The 14,436-nt window shown below is 30.5% G+C and overlaps 1 protein-coding gene across 6 annotated transcripts in view; it reads right to left on the minus strand.

The window, feature by feature from the left end:
* Nucleotides 1-11,014, minus strand: part of LOC143229082 (ciliated left-right organizer metallopeptidase-like) — a 53,350-nt gene extending 42,336 nt beyond the window's left edge. For 4 of the 6 annotated variants that reach the window (XM_076460916.1, XM_076460909.1, XM_076460901.1 and 1 more), the window contains exon 1: nucleotides 3,633-3,846. The gene's annotated coding sequence lies outside the window, so the exon portion shown is untranslated. Of the gene's footprint in view, nucleotides 1-3,632; nucleotides 3,847-5,879; nucleotides 6,227-8,874 lie in introns of those variants that run through there. The other 2 variants (XM_076460878.1, XM_076460890.1) reach the window with 2 other exon arrangements.
* Nucleotides 11,015-14,436: the final 3,422 nt, after the last annotated feature.

Consider the following 14,436-nt stretch of genomic DNA (forward strand, 5'->3'; position numbering starts at 1 on the left):
TTTATCCCTGATTTTGTTTTTATTTAGATGTGTTATGCTAATCAGGTTTGATCTCTTCTGTTCTCCTTTTTCTCTCTCTCTCTTTTTATTTTTTTTTAGAATTATGCCTATCTTGAATCAAAAACAATTTATGTTTCTCAAACATTTCACTTATCTGTTGCACATCGATTGCTATACCAATTTGCTGATGATAACCCTTGTGTCATGACATCTTAAAAAATAGCTTCCTAAAAATTAGAAACAAAATTTCATTTTTATTTTTCTTTGCATGTAGAAAAGCATCAAATATAATTATGCAAAAATTAATCTGCCACAAGTGTTCCCCACTTTAACTCTTGCACAAAGTTGTTCACATTAGTGGTTAACACTGAAGCTAATATAACAAATGGTCAGCATTCCCTCTGGTTGGCTCTCTGACCATTTGGTGTAGAATCACTTCATCATTCACTCTTGTTAGTTGACTGCATATAACTAATTAATATGAATAAAATTTAAGCATTATTATAATTATTGTCACAATTTTAGTAAAAACACTATCTTTTACTGGCATTGTATGTTTGGTTATGTACCATAAATTAACTGCCAATTAGAAACTATAGTTCAAACACCTGACCATAACCTATATAATAACCAAACCTCCCAAGTATCATTTTTTGTCCTCAGTTCCTACAGGTTGCAGTTCATTCTTTGGAAGGATTGTGTTATAGAATCTCCTATTTTTACTTTTAGAAAAGAAAGGTATGAGGTAATCCTAATGAAGTTTACAAGACTATCCATTGGGTTGATAGGATATAGGCCTCCCATTTCTCTATGCTGTATTCTGAAAAGAACAGGGTGGGTTAGAGGAAAGGAGATTTGAAAAAACCAGGTTAGGACCTAGTTAAGATAGTTTTATTTTCTATCACTGATAGACTTATGTAACAAACTGTCATTAGCAATAGCAGTAATGGAGGTTAGAACCATACACATTTTAGTACAAAAACTAAGAGAACAATCAAAGGTTTCTTGAAAACTAACAGGTTAGCTTTTTTTTTTTTCAAAAGTTGGAGTGGAATGATAGCTTTCAACAAGTTGAAGGACTAGCTGTTTTATGTTGTCCATATGTTTTTAAACTACAGTATAATTAAATAAAAATAGTATTTGAATTAAAATGTATTGAAAAAATACAAAGATTTAATCTCAGAAGTGGGATTCTAATTTAGGTGGTAACCTTATGCTGTATCCATTTTTAAAAACCTGGTTTAATTTAAAAATAAAACTTTATATCTGTCCAATAGGTCATTCCATGTTAAATCATCCAAGGGGCTGCAGGTGACCCACAGAATGCCTTGAAAAAATTCACATGTGCTCATCTACCCATATAATGAAAAACTGCCAAAGATTAAATCAATATCTCTAATAGTTTCTGATTTACAGCCCTGTAAAATTTAATTCATTTTTGGGAAACTTGGGCTGCTTAAAGCTGCAAGAGTAATGGTGGTAGAAGGCTGAAATTTGCTACACTGACTGAATTAATCTCACAGAATTCAAAAATGGTTTCAAACAAAGTTTAACTCTCTTAGGATTTTCATAGTGAGGCAGTAAAATCACCTGAAAACCCAATATTGTAATAAATATTGGTTTATTTTAATAAGCCATAGCTTTAAGACTTAATATGATACAAAGCTGATTTTTTTTTCAAATTTTCTATAACATATCAGTTGATAAATCAGCAACTGTTGTAATTAAAAGTTTATTAGATCTCCTGTAAAAAAATTTAGTCGCATGCAACTTTTTATGATTTAGCTAAAAAATAGCCCTACTTCAGGCCACAGTTATTCAACCTTTTCAGATTTTTACCATATATTCTTACATCTCTGAATACAATCTACAAAAAAAAAAAAATTAGGATGGTGTTCAACCTACTTTTTGAGTTATAATTTTTTAAAGTATCCTCTGACCATATGTTTTTTATTTTAAAAAAAATTCAATTCAGGTGTGTTATTGTGTGCAAATATATCCATACAATTTTGAAAAATATCTGTCAGAATCTTATGAATCCCACTGAAATATTCTAACCAGCCTTTCACAATGTTAAATAATGAAGTTGTAAGAAACAAGAAAGAATTAATTCATTTCTGAATAAGTTTATTGACATAACTAGTTAGATCACATGGCAATGCAAATATATTGTGTATGCATTACAGTTATGCAGATATGGCTGAATTTAAGATTCATAATAAATACAAAGGTAAATCAGACACAAAAAGCACAATGCTACAACAGTAGATAACTGAGAAAGATTATAAACACCGCAAACTGCAATAATCGTAACAATGAAATGTTTCAAAAACTGCTTTGGTGATAAATTAGCCTTAACAATATCAAATACACAGTGCTTTGTTCAGACAGCTTGAATAAATTTCTGAAATTCAAGTTTGATTATGTTGAGATCACTTTGACTCAGAACATAGTGGTGAGCACTACTGCCTTGCATGGTAGGTGCACTTATCAGACACAGAATATGTTGGAAAGGAATCTAGCTTTCATCTTTACGTGACCTTGCAGGCCATGGAAACAGTTCATTTCTTGATTTTGACATAAATGACACCAACACATCAGAATGTTCATCTGATCTATCTTTTATATTTCCCACATACCATTCATGATCGTATATGCATGCCACACATTTCCCTGGCTGATAATTGTCATTGCTATCATTAGACTCTATTTGAGCTGCTGCAGCATCACTTTCATTGCTACTACCAACAGTTACAACTGTGTACACATCATCATCTGATAGCCTTCTCATATACAATTTGTTGGTAGAGTGGGGAATAAAGATATGATGTGACCTAATACCTGCTACAGGTTTGCATTTTTCATAGTGCTCAAGTAGATCAAACTTTATCAACTGAGATGTTATGGGAAATTTGAAAAAAAAAAATCAGCTTTGTATCATATTAAGTCTTAGAGCTATGGCTTATTAAAATAAACCAATGTTTATTACAATTTTGGTTTTCAGGTGATTTTACAGCCTCACTGTAAAAATCCTAAGAGAGATAAACTTGGTTTGAGACCATTTTTGAATTCTGTGGGATTAATTCAGTCAGTGTAGCAAATTTCAGCCTTCTACCACCATTACTCTTGCAGCTTTAAGCAGCCAAAGTTGCCCAAAATGAATTTGCCAAAAAAAAAAAAAAATTAATTAAATTTTACAGGGCTGTAAATCAGAAACTATTAGAGATATTGTTCTAATCTTTGGCAGTTTTTCATTATATGGGTAGATAAGTACATGTGAATTTTTTTAAGGCATTCTGAGGGGGGTCACCTGGAAAATTTTTCAAAATCTGGATGATTTGACATGGAATAACCCCAATACTAAAGAAAGAGGAATACTTCTTGAACTTTATCAATCTTCACTTCAGTTGAGGAAATGGTTTTTCTCAACTTTCTTCTACAGTGTCTATACCATAATATTAAAAATTACAGTAAATTCCTTTGTAAGTATCTACTCCTTAAAATACCAAGACCTGTTATTATTACTTTTACAACATGCATTGTTACAAGGTGACCTACTTTCGCGTTAAGTTTCACTTAATATTGTTAAATTGTATATTTTAATTATATATATATATATTTAAACTTCATACTTATGACTCCTTGGTTTCGGTTTCCACCTTTTGCACTTATTTGTTTTTCAAACTTAAGTTATTCTCTGCCCGAATATTATTCGTTTATATACATGAAAAAATATGAATCTTAGAATATCGCCCTTATTTTACATTTAAGTTTTACGTTTAACGTCTTAGCTTACTTTCTTTCCTAGCTGATTCGAAACCCTTTATTTTACTTTTAGTTTTTGATAACTCCGTTAGGCGTCGGAGAAGTGCATGGAGAAAAATTAAATTACACACATCGATGATTTTTCTTTTTAAATTACATTTTTAACAACTGTTATCGTATCTTAATTAATTATACATTTTTGTAAATGTTAAAAAGTTCAAAGATAATATTTCAACGTTAAAAGATAATTATGTGCAGCATAATTTAATTTAGGGCAGCTACGAGATATTAAAGCAAAGCAAAATCACGGCAGTTGCCGTCTGAAGCTCATAGTGTGAGCGTAAAATCTTAATAAAAGTAACAAGATAGAACTATTAAATTTATAAAGTAACAAATATATATATATATATTATTGCTCAAATTATTGTTTCAGTCATTTTTAATGAATCAAGCGTCTATACTATAAAGAACAAAATAAAAATCATGTTTTTTTTATTATTACATCAATATATAGCCTAAAAGTGATTATAGGCAGTACGGCATAATTAGATTTCATTAGCTCAGATCCCTAGACAATTGCCCCCTGTTAGTGGGCCTGATTATGCGTAGGCTTAATAAACCTTTTGCTCAATAATGTGGTAACATCTATAGCAATCACCACTGTCAAAAGCCCTGTTGACTGTCATTTCTTCTCATTTTTATAACATAACATTTTGGATAAACATTGGAGCTATTTGTCCATTTCAGATATTCCTTTTTTAACTATAAAACAATTAATAAATAGTTTTAAAAGCTTAAAGCCAGTCGTTATCATTCATATAATTATCAATATTTCTCTTAAACTCACTTAATTTTACTACTTCCGCAACATCTGAAGACAACCTATTCCAAAGGCCAACCACATTGCTAGAAAATGTATATTTGTGTCTTCTACCGTGTTTCTCCGAAACTAAGACAGGACTTATATTAATTTTCACTCCAAAATATGACACTAGGGCGTATTTTCGGGGGATGTCTTATTTTGATATATTAAAAAAATGAAGTTACAAAGTAAAACTATTAAACTAACCATTTAAAATAAACTATTATTAAACTATTAAACTAACTGATTAATACTTAAACAAACTAATTAACTAACTATTAAACTAATTAATAAAATAGTTTTTTTATTTCTTTCCTCTTCCTGCCACTCTTAACTAGGGCTTATTTTAAGTGTAGGGCTTATATTAAAACTATCCCCAAAATCACTAGGTCAGGTCTTATTATAGGAGAAACACGGTAGTTCTACTATCGTCAATGTTAAGTATGAAAAACGACGATGCAACAACATTATCAATTCTCTTTACAACCTGTAATACCTCAATCAGATCCCCTTAATTCTTCTTTTTTACAAGGGAAAGCAATTTCAGATATTTCAAGCCCCCTAAATTGCGATCCATGGCTTGCGCCTTTTACGCTTAGTGATAAAACCACCATTGCCTTAAGCTGAACATTTCAAACAGAGAAACATAATAACAATCGTTGAAAGATTTCAGTTAAGAAATGACGTTGAATAACTTGAATGTGAAGCAAGTAAATTATCCACTAGTGGTGAGAAAATATTTTACGAAGAAAGAAACAGAAAACTGAAAATGTTCTCAAATGAAAATACTAATAACGACATATTGTAGACATAAGTAACCGATTATTTTTTTTCTTGTAATCTGTGATCGACTAAATATCGAAATTGGTCAAAGCTTGTTTGATTGAAGTTAAACAAGAGCAACACAGTGAGATATTTGTGCTCTGACTACCACAGGTATCGAAAAAGAGGTTTTTAACGTTGTAACCTGTAGACACACCGCTGTACCATTGAAACTTACAGTAATATTATCAAATGCATTAAAATATTCTTTGATATTATAATAGATAACATAGAAGCACATGAATGTTTGAAAATTGTATCTAATTTATACATATGTGATATGGACACTGAATCCCTGAAAGAAGCAACAGGATATTAAAAAAAAATTGCAAAGATGAAAATCTTTATTGCCAAAATAATATGTATAACTTGCAGTGAATGAACTGCATTCAATATTTCTAAACGTAGAAAGTGTGATAACAACTTTTACCTTTCAGATAAACAATGCCACTGGTAAAATTCTATTTTTTCTGTTAAAATGAGTGATGAACTTTTTAAAAAACACGATATCCCAGGATCGTTTATCTTCTATTTCACGTTTGAACATAGAAAGGAATTACAACATATTAATTACGAAGAAATTATTGACCAGTATGCAGTTTAAAATGTCAGGAAAGTTTTTTTATATCGCGCAAAGCTATACAAGGGCTATCTGCCCTAGCCGTCTCAAAGGCAACTAGTCATTACCACCCACCGCCAACTCTTTTACCAACATTAAAGCACTTGACTCGTAATCCCCCTCACACCAAATATGCTTGGCCTTTTCAGCCGTGGGAACGTTATAATGTAACAGTCAATCAATCTCACTATTCATTGATAAAAGAGTAGTCTAAGGGTTGCGGTGGGTGGTGATGATTAGCTGCCTTCCCCCTAGTCTTACACTACCAAATTAGGGACGGCTAGCGAAATTCAAAACAAATAAATAAACAATATCAGTTACTAATTTACACCATAATGAATTATATAGATGATTATGTCAAGAATAATGCTAATCAGTGCTGGATCAAGATGATCCTAGGCACCTTCTGTTCGTAGACCATAACAGCCGTATAAGTTAAACTAAAGATTAACTTTTAAGAGAAATTTTCATGGACCCATAGTTTTCGTAGGCCGTAGGCACTGTGCCTAGTAAATAATCCGGCCGTGATGCTAGCGATATGGTCCCAGAATAGCTAAATCAGACACTGGTCACCAAGTTAATTAAGAAAGTTTATTCAGAAGTATTAACTTTACTTTTTATAAACTACAAGAAAACTGCATTATTGTGAGCCAGTAAAAACACGTACCTCCTACAGAGTAGTTGAAACCGGGATACTGTAGCTTTTACGTATTTGACTTATATCGCAACTGTAATTCATATTACTATATTAATTTTCTGGGATTACCGACTGTGTGATAACTTTGGTTCAACTATTTTAAATAAAGAGAAACGTGTGGTTTACTTTTATGACAAACTATCAATGTTATTAAGTTTTGTTTTGGGGAAAAAAAAAAGGAAGAAAAGCGAAATAAGGGTTCAGTTGTTTTTATTTTTATGTCTTTATAGTTTATATATTTTTTTTTGTTTCTATAGTTAATTTTTTCTCCAGTTTTTGAGGTCGAATTTCCAGAAGTTAAAGTTTTGATTTCTTCTACAACTGTTGTGATGTTTAAAAAGCTACACATTAGCTTCAGGTTGAAACCACTCTCGTGGTAACCGCTAGCTTCTTTAGACAAACCTGATGTTCGCAATTCAAATAAGTAGTGTGAAATTTAGTCAGTCTTAAACACCATCTTGAACTAGTCGGTAATTTGTAAATAAGTTTTGTGGGTATTCAACTACCCTGATTAATCCTCTTTTCCAACAAAGGTGATTGTTCATCGTCCAAACTACACACACACTGCAAAAAAATATCTATTTTTAGAACAATACCTAAAAAAAACAATAATAATTTCCTATCAATTAATATAATGAACGCAAGGAAATTATTTTTTTTATGGAAGTAGTATTTAAGCATAGCATATATTTTCTATTTCTTTGTATCAACACAAGAATTTTTCAAAATTTATTTGTACAGTTATGAGCAATTTCTGCATTACACAATAGTCAAGATCATCATGTTGTTCTTATAGGTATTCATTGTTCTGTGTCAACCATCTAAAGTAGCACCGTTTTTTCTTTCGACGGTAGTATATGAAGTTAGACAGATATATATATATATATATATTTAATGGCAGTAAGATGATTTATTTAACCAATGACCTTTCTCATGTTTCAATGGGAATGACCAGTCACGTGGTTGAGCACCAGTCATTGTAACTTTAAGTAAATATCGTGACATTTATTCACTCTGAAATTAGCCCTGTATGACTAGATGGTTAAGACAGTCGCCTCGTAACACGAGAGTCGCTGGTTCGAATTCCCGTCACACCAAACATGTTCGCCCTTTCAGCCGTGGGGGTGTCATAATGGTACGGTCAATCCCATTATTCGTTGGCAAAAGAATAGCCCAAGAGTTGGCAGTGGGTGGTTATGACTAGTTGCCTTCCTTCTAGCCTTATACTGCTAAATTAGGGACGGCTAGCGCTGATAGTCCTCGTGTAGCTTTGCGCAAAATTAAAACAAACAAACAAACATTCTGGAGTCTGGAAAAAAAAACATCTTAAACTATATAAAATCAGCTGAGGTTTCAACTATCTGTGTTGTGGCCATCACGGGTATCAAAACGCGGTTTCTAACGTTATAAATCCATATATTTGTCACTGTACCTTACATGAATATGTTATATATTAGTGTTGCATACGTTATACAGTTTAAGAATTGCGTTAGGAATCACCTATTAACAGTTAATAATTAATCTAGATTATGCATCTGAGATAATGGACTTGGAACACAATTTGATTGTTTTATAGGCAAAGACACACATATATATAACAATCACTGTTCAGATGCAGTGGTCAACGCATAAAAAATTACTTTATTTTAAATCAAGAACAGCTTAATTTCTAGAAATTCAAGACAAACACGTCGAATATTTATTTTGCAGAAAGACTACAACTGTTGTTAAGTTGTGACTTAAAAAGTTTACATTTGTAAAATATTTATTCATTAAGAGTTCCGTTCAATTTTAATTATGGAGGCAAGAGAATGCACATAATATATTACTTAGTTCTCTTTATACTGAAACTATTTTATATGTTTCAGTAAAGCAACAATTTTGTCATTGGCAATAGAATAAAAAGTGATGGAAAAGTTCTGAAAATAATCTTAATTTAACCGGTAGGTAGCGCTGAATCGCCTACACTTATATCATAATAGATAAAAACAAGTCTGTGACATTCAAATGCAGAAAAGGACAACACACAATTATTATTCAAAATTAACCCTTACGTAAAAGTGTTATACAATTTAATATACAGTAAAGTCACTAAAGATGATTACGCACCTGTTATGATTAACTTCTATTATACGAAGCTTCTGTTGCCCAGTTGAAAATCGCTGTTTTCTCGTAATCGCTGAAAAAACAGAAGATTTGAGGCCACATTCTCTGTAACTTTGTAAATGGGCCTGGCATGGCCTAGCGCGTTAGGGCGTGCGCTTCGTAATCTGAGGGTTGCGGGTTCGCGCCCGAGTCGCGCCAAACATGCTCGCACTCCCAGCCGTGGGGGCGTTATAATGTGACGGTCAATCCCACTATTCGTTGGTAAAAGAGTAGCCCAAGAGTTGGCGGTGGGTGGTGATGACTAGCTGCCTTCCCTCTAGTCTTACACTGCTAAATTAGGGACGGCTAGCTCAGATAGCCCTCGAGTAGCTTTGTGCGAAATTCCAAAACAAACAAACAAAAACTTTGTAAATAATAAAAAAATATCATTTTAGAAAACTTTTTTTTCTATTTTTGTGTGTGATTTGTTAAAAGCATCAACTACAGATAGCCCCTTTTTTAGCTATGCCCGAGTTTTTCGAAACCGAGTATTTTGAAAGCGTAGTTGTGTTATAAGGATAACAGTTAATTTCTACTCTTCGTTCAGATAAGAGTTGGCGGTGGGTGCTGTTAACTGCTTTTCGACTGATCTGCGAACTATGATTTACAGTCTAAGAAAGTTAATCACTGAGAGAAGTCCGGCCCAATAGAACAACACGTCTTTATTTAAACTCAAGTATTTGCTAATATTATGATACGTAGGTATGACGGTAAAAATCTGTAAACAAATATTAACGCACCCTGGGATTTTATTTTTTGCTCTGAACAAGGAAAATAAAAAATATATTAAATTGTCTTTACCATGTGTTACATACTGCGCTTAGGATGAAATCATGTTAGTGTTAAGTGTCCTAAATAAATAGCAAATCAAATCAAATATTTAAGGCTTGTTTTTATTTCAGAATGTTTGCGCAAAGCTACACAGGATCTCTACATCTTTTCCTAATTTTGAACCGATAAAAGAGGGAAAACAGCTACCCAACACTTTCCGTTGTCAGCTCTTGGGCTTCTCGTATCCTGACGTAATAGAGAGGTTTGTTTGTCAATTTTATAACGTACTTAACGTCCTGAAAAAGCAGAGAGCAATTTATTCGGGAGATGGTATCGAATCATTAATCCTTGAATTCCTTAGTAGAGCATGTTAACCATTAGGCTCTAACCGATTCGAGTCTTAACAGAATAAGTGGCGTTAATTATTAGATAACAAGTAAGATAATGGAAAACGTTTAGCAACTCTATTTTTGTGTGTACACGTTTACATAATCAGTTCGATGTTTCATTATATTATTAACCGGTAACTTTACATAAAGCATTTATATATATACATATATGTATAGTGCACTGTTGACAAAATTCTCAGCACACTTTTAATAGACCTTTCGACACTATTATTCATCAGAAGTATTCAGCTTGAACTATAAGGGAATATCGGAGAAAATGCTCTTAACCCTATTACACTGAAACACAACCACATTTTAAGGTATACTTTACAAATTACCGTTCTTGTATACTTTTGATTTTATATTTTACTTTGTTACTGTTCATGTTAAAATATTTTTGCACAGATAAATTATGAGGAGAGTAATTAATTATTCAAGAAAAAAAATAGATGATATGACACACAAATACACTGCTTTGTGTATTTATACATGTACAAAATTTCTAAAACTAATTTTCTTTTTACCTGCTAAGGCTGTACAAAATACCTATTAAAGTATATTTAATGTAATGTTTATTACTTTTTATGGCTGTTTAATACCTCTGTTACTTTATAGTTATTTCTTCCTTATAAAGTTGTGTAGTATTATTTCATGTTATTTTGTTTTTAGTTTATCTGTACAGAACCAAATTTTTAAATGTTTTATTTGAATGAATTAAATTAACAGTACTACTGTTAGTAGTTAGTACTGTTAATAAATTAATAGTACTACTGTTAGTAGTACTGTTTGTACTGTTAGTAAGTTAATAGTGTTACTGTTAGTAGTTAGTAAGTTAATAGTACTACTGTTAGTAGTTAAAACTGTTAGTAAGTTAATAGTACTACTGTTAGTAGTTAGTAGTACTGTTTGTACTGTTAGTAAGTTAATAGTATTCCTGTTAGTAGTTAGTAAGTTAATAGTACTACTGTTAGTAGTTAAAACTGTTAGTAAGTTAATAGTGCTACTGTTAGTAGTTAATACTGTTAGTAAGTTAATAGTATTCCTGTTAGTAGTTAGTAAGTTAATAGTACTACTGTTTGTAGTTAGTATTCCTGTTAGTAGTTAGTAAGTTAATAGTACTACTGTTAGTAGATAGTATTCCTGTTAGTAGTTAGTAAGTTAATAGTACTACTGTTTGTAGTTAGTATTCCTGTTAGTAGTTAGTAAGTTAATAGTACTACTGTTAGTAAGTTAATTGTACTACTGTTAGTAGTTAGTAGTACTGTTTGTACTGTTAGTAAGTTAATAGTACTACTGTTAGTAGTTAGTAGTACTGTTTGTACTGTTAGTAAGTTAATAGTTATCCTGTTAGTAGTTAGTAAGTTAATAGTACTACTGTTAGTAGTTAAAACTGTTAGTAAGTTAATAGTGCTACTGTTAGTAGTTAATACTGTTAGTAAGTTAATAGTACTACTGTTAGTAGTTAATACTGTTAGTAAGTTAATAGTATTCCTGTTAGTAGTTAGTAAGTTAATAGTACTACTATTAGTAGTTAATACTGTTAGTAAGTTAATAGTACTACTGTTAGTAGTTAATACTGTTATTAAGTTAATAGTACTACTCTTAGTAGTTAGTATTCCTGTTAGTAGTAAGTAAGTTAATAGTACTACTGTTAGTAGTAAGTAAGTTAATGGGACTACTGTTAGTTGTTAATACTGTTAGTAAGTTAATAGTACTACTGTTAGTAGTTAGTAGTACTGTTTGTACTGTTAGTAAGTTAATAGTGTTACTGTTAGTAGTTAGTAAGTTAATAGTACTAGTGTTAGTAAGTTAATAGTACTAGTGTTAGTAGTTAATACTGTTAGTAAGTTAATAGTACTAGTGTTAGTAGTTAATACTGTTAGTAAGTTAATAGTACTACTATTAGTAGTTAATACTGTTAGTAGTTAATACTGTTATTAATTTAATAGTACTACTGTTAGTAAGTTAATAGTATTACTGTTAGTAGTTAATACTGTTAGTAAGTTAATAGTACTACTGTCAGTAGTTAATACTGTTAGTAAGTTAATAGTATTACTGTTAGTAAGTTAATAGTACTACTGTTAGTAAGTTAATAGTACTACTGTTAGTAGTTAATACTGTTAGTAAGTTAATAGTACTACTGTTAGTAGTTAATACTGTTAGTAAGTTAATAGTATTACTGTTAGTAGTTAATACTGTTAGTAAGTTAATAGTACTACTGTTAGTAAGTTAATAGTATTACTGTTAGTAGTTAATACTGTTAGTAAGATAATAGTACTACCGTTAGTAGTTAATAATGTTAGTAAGTTAATAGTACTACTGTTAGTTGTTAATACTGTTAGTAAGTTAATAGTGTTACTGTTAGTAGTTAGTAAGTTAATAGTACTACTCTTAGTTGTTAATACTGTTAGTAAGTTAATAGTACTACTGTTAGTAGTTAGTAGTACTGTTTGTACTGTTAGTAAGTTAATAGTGTTACTGTTAGTAGTTAGTAAGTTAATAGTACTACTGTTAGTTGTTAATACTGTTAGTAAGTTAATGGTACTACTGTTAGTAGTTAATACTGTTAGTAAGTTAATAGTACTAGTGTTAGTAGTTAATACTGTTAGTAAGTTAATAGTACTACTGTTAATACTGTTAGTAAGTTAATGGGACTACTGTTAGTAGTGTTAGTAAGTTAATAGTACTACTGTTAGTAGTTAATACTGTTATTAGTTAATAGTACTACTGTTAGTAAGTTAATAGTACTACTGTTAGTAGTTAATACTGTTAGTAAGTTAATAGTACTACTGTCAGTAATACTGTTAGTAAGTTAATAGTACTACTGTTAGTAGTTAATACAGTTAGTAAGTTAATAGTACTAGTGTTAGTAGTTAATACTGTTAGTACTGTTATTAAGTTAATGGTACCAGTGTTAGTAGTTAATACTGTTAGTAAGTTAACAGTATACTACTGTTAGTAAGTTAATAGTACTACTGTTAGTAGTTAATACTGTTAGTAAGTTAATAGTACTACTGTTAGTAGTTAATACTGTTAGTAAGTTAATAGTACTGTTAGTAACTACTGTTAGTAGTTATACTGTTAGTAATAGTACTACTGTTAGTAGTTAATAATTACTGTTAGTACTGTTAGTACTACTGTTAGTATGTTACCAGTGTTAGTAGTAATAATACTGTTAGTAAGTTAAGTTAGTATACTACTGTTAGTAAGTTAATAGTACTACTGTTAGTAGTTAATAGTGTTAGTAAGTTAATAGTACTGTTAAGTAGTTAATACTGTTAGTAGTTAATAGTGTTAGTAAGTAGTTAATACTGTTAGTAAGTTAATAGTACTACTGTTAGTAAGTTAATAGTTATTACTGTTAGTAAGTTAATAGTGTTACTGTTACTGTTAGTAGTTAATAATAATAGTTACTGTTAGTAAGTTAATAGTACTACTGTTAGTAGTTAATACTGTTATTAAGTTAATAGTACTACTGTTAGTAAGTTAATAGTATTACTGTTAGTAGTTAATACTGTTATTAAGTTAATAGTACTACTGTTAGTAAGTTAATAGTATTACTGTTAGTTGTTTACTGTTAGTAAGTTAATAGTATTACTGTTAGTGTTAGTAGTTAATACTGTTAGTAAGTTAATAGTACTACTGTTAGTAAAGTTAATACTGTTAGTAAGTTAATAGTACTGTTAGTTGTTAATACTGTTAGTAAGTTAATAGTACTACTGTTAGTAAGTTAAGTAGTACTACTGTTAGTAGTTAATAGTGTACTGTTAGTTAGTAATACTGTTAGTAAGTTAATAGTACTAGTGTTAGTAGTTAATAGTGTTAGTAAGTTAATAGTACTACTGTTAGTAGTTAATACTGTTAGTAAGTTAATAGTACCAGTTAGTTAGTACTGTTAATACTGTTAAGTTAATAGTACTACTGTTAGTAGTTAATACTGTGTTTGTACTGTTAGTAAGTTAATAGTGTTTATTGTTAGTAGTTAGTAAGTTAATAGTAGTTACTGTTACTGTTGTTAATACTGTTAATAGTAAGTTAATAATAGTTACTAGTGTTAGTAGTTAATAGTGTTAGTAAGTTAATAGTACTAGTGTTAGTAGTTAATACTGTTAGTAAGTTAATAGTACTACTATTAGTAGTTAATACTGTTAGTAAGTTAATGGGACTACTGTTAGTAGTTAATACTGTTAGTAAGTTAATGGGACTACTGTTAGTAGTGTTAGTATGTTAATAGTACCACTGTTAGTTGTTAATACCGTTAGTAAGTTAATAGTAGTTATGTTAGTAGTTAATACTGTTAGTACTGTTATTAAGTTAATAGTACTAGTGTTAGTAGTTAATACTGTTAGTAAGTTAATAGGACTAC

This window comes from Tachypleus tridentatus, chromosome 1, assembly GCF_004210375.1.
Source record: "Tachypleus tridentatus isolate NWPU-2018 chromosome 1, ASM421037v1, whole genome shotgun sequence".
Classification (NCBI taxonomy): Eukaryota; Metazoa; Arthropoda; class Merostomata; order Xiphosura; family Limulidae; genus Tachypleus; species Tachypleus tridentatus.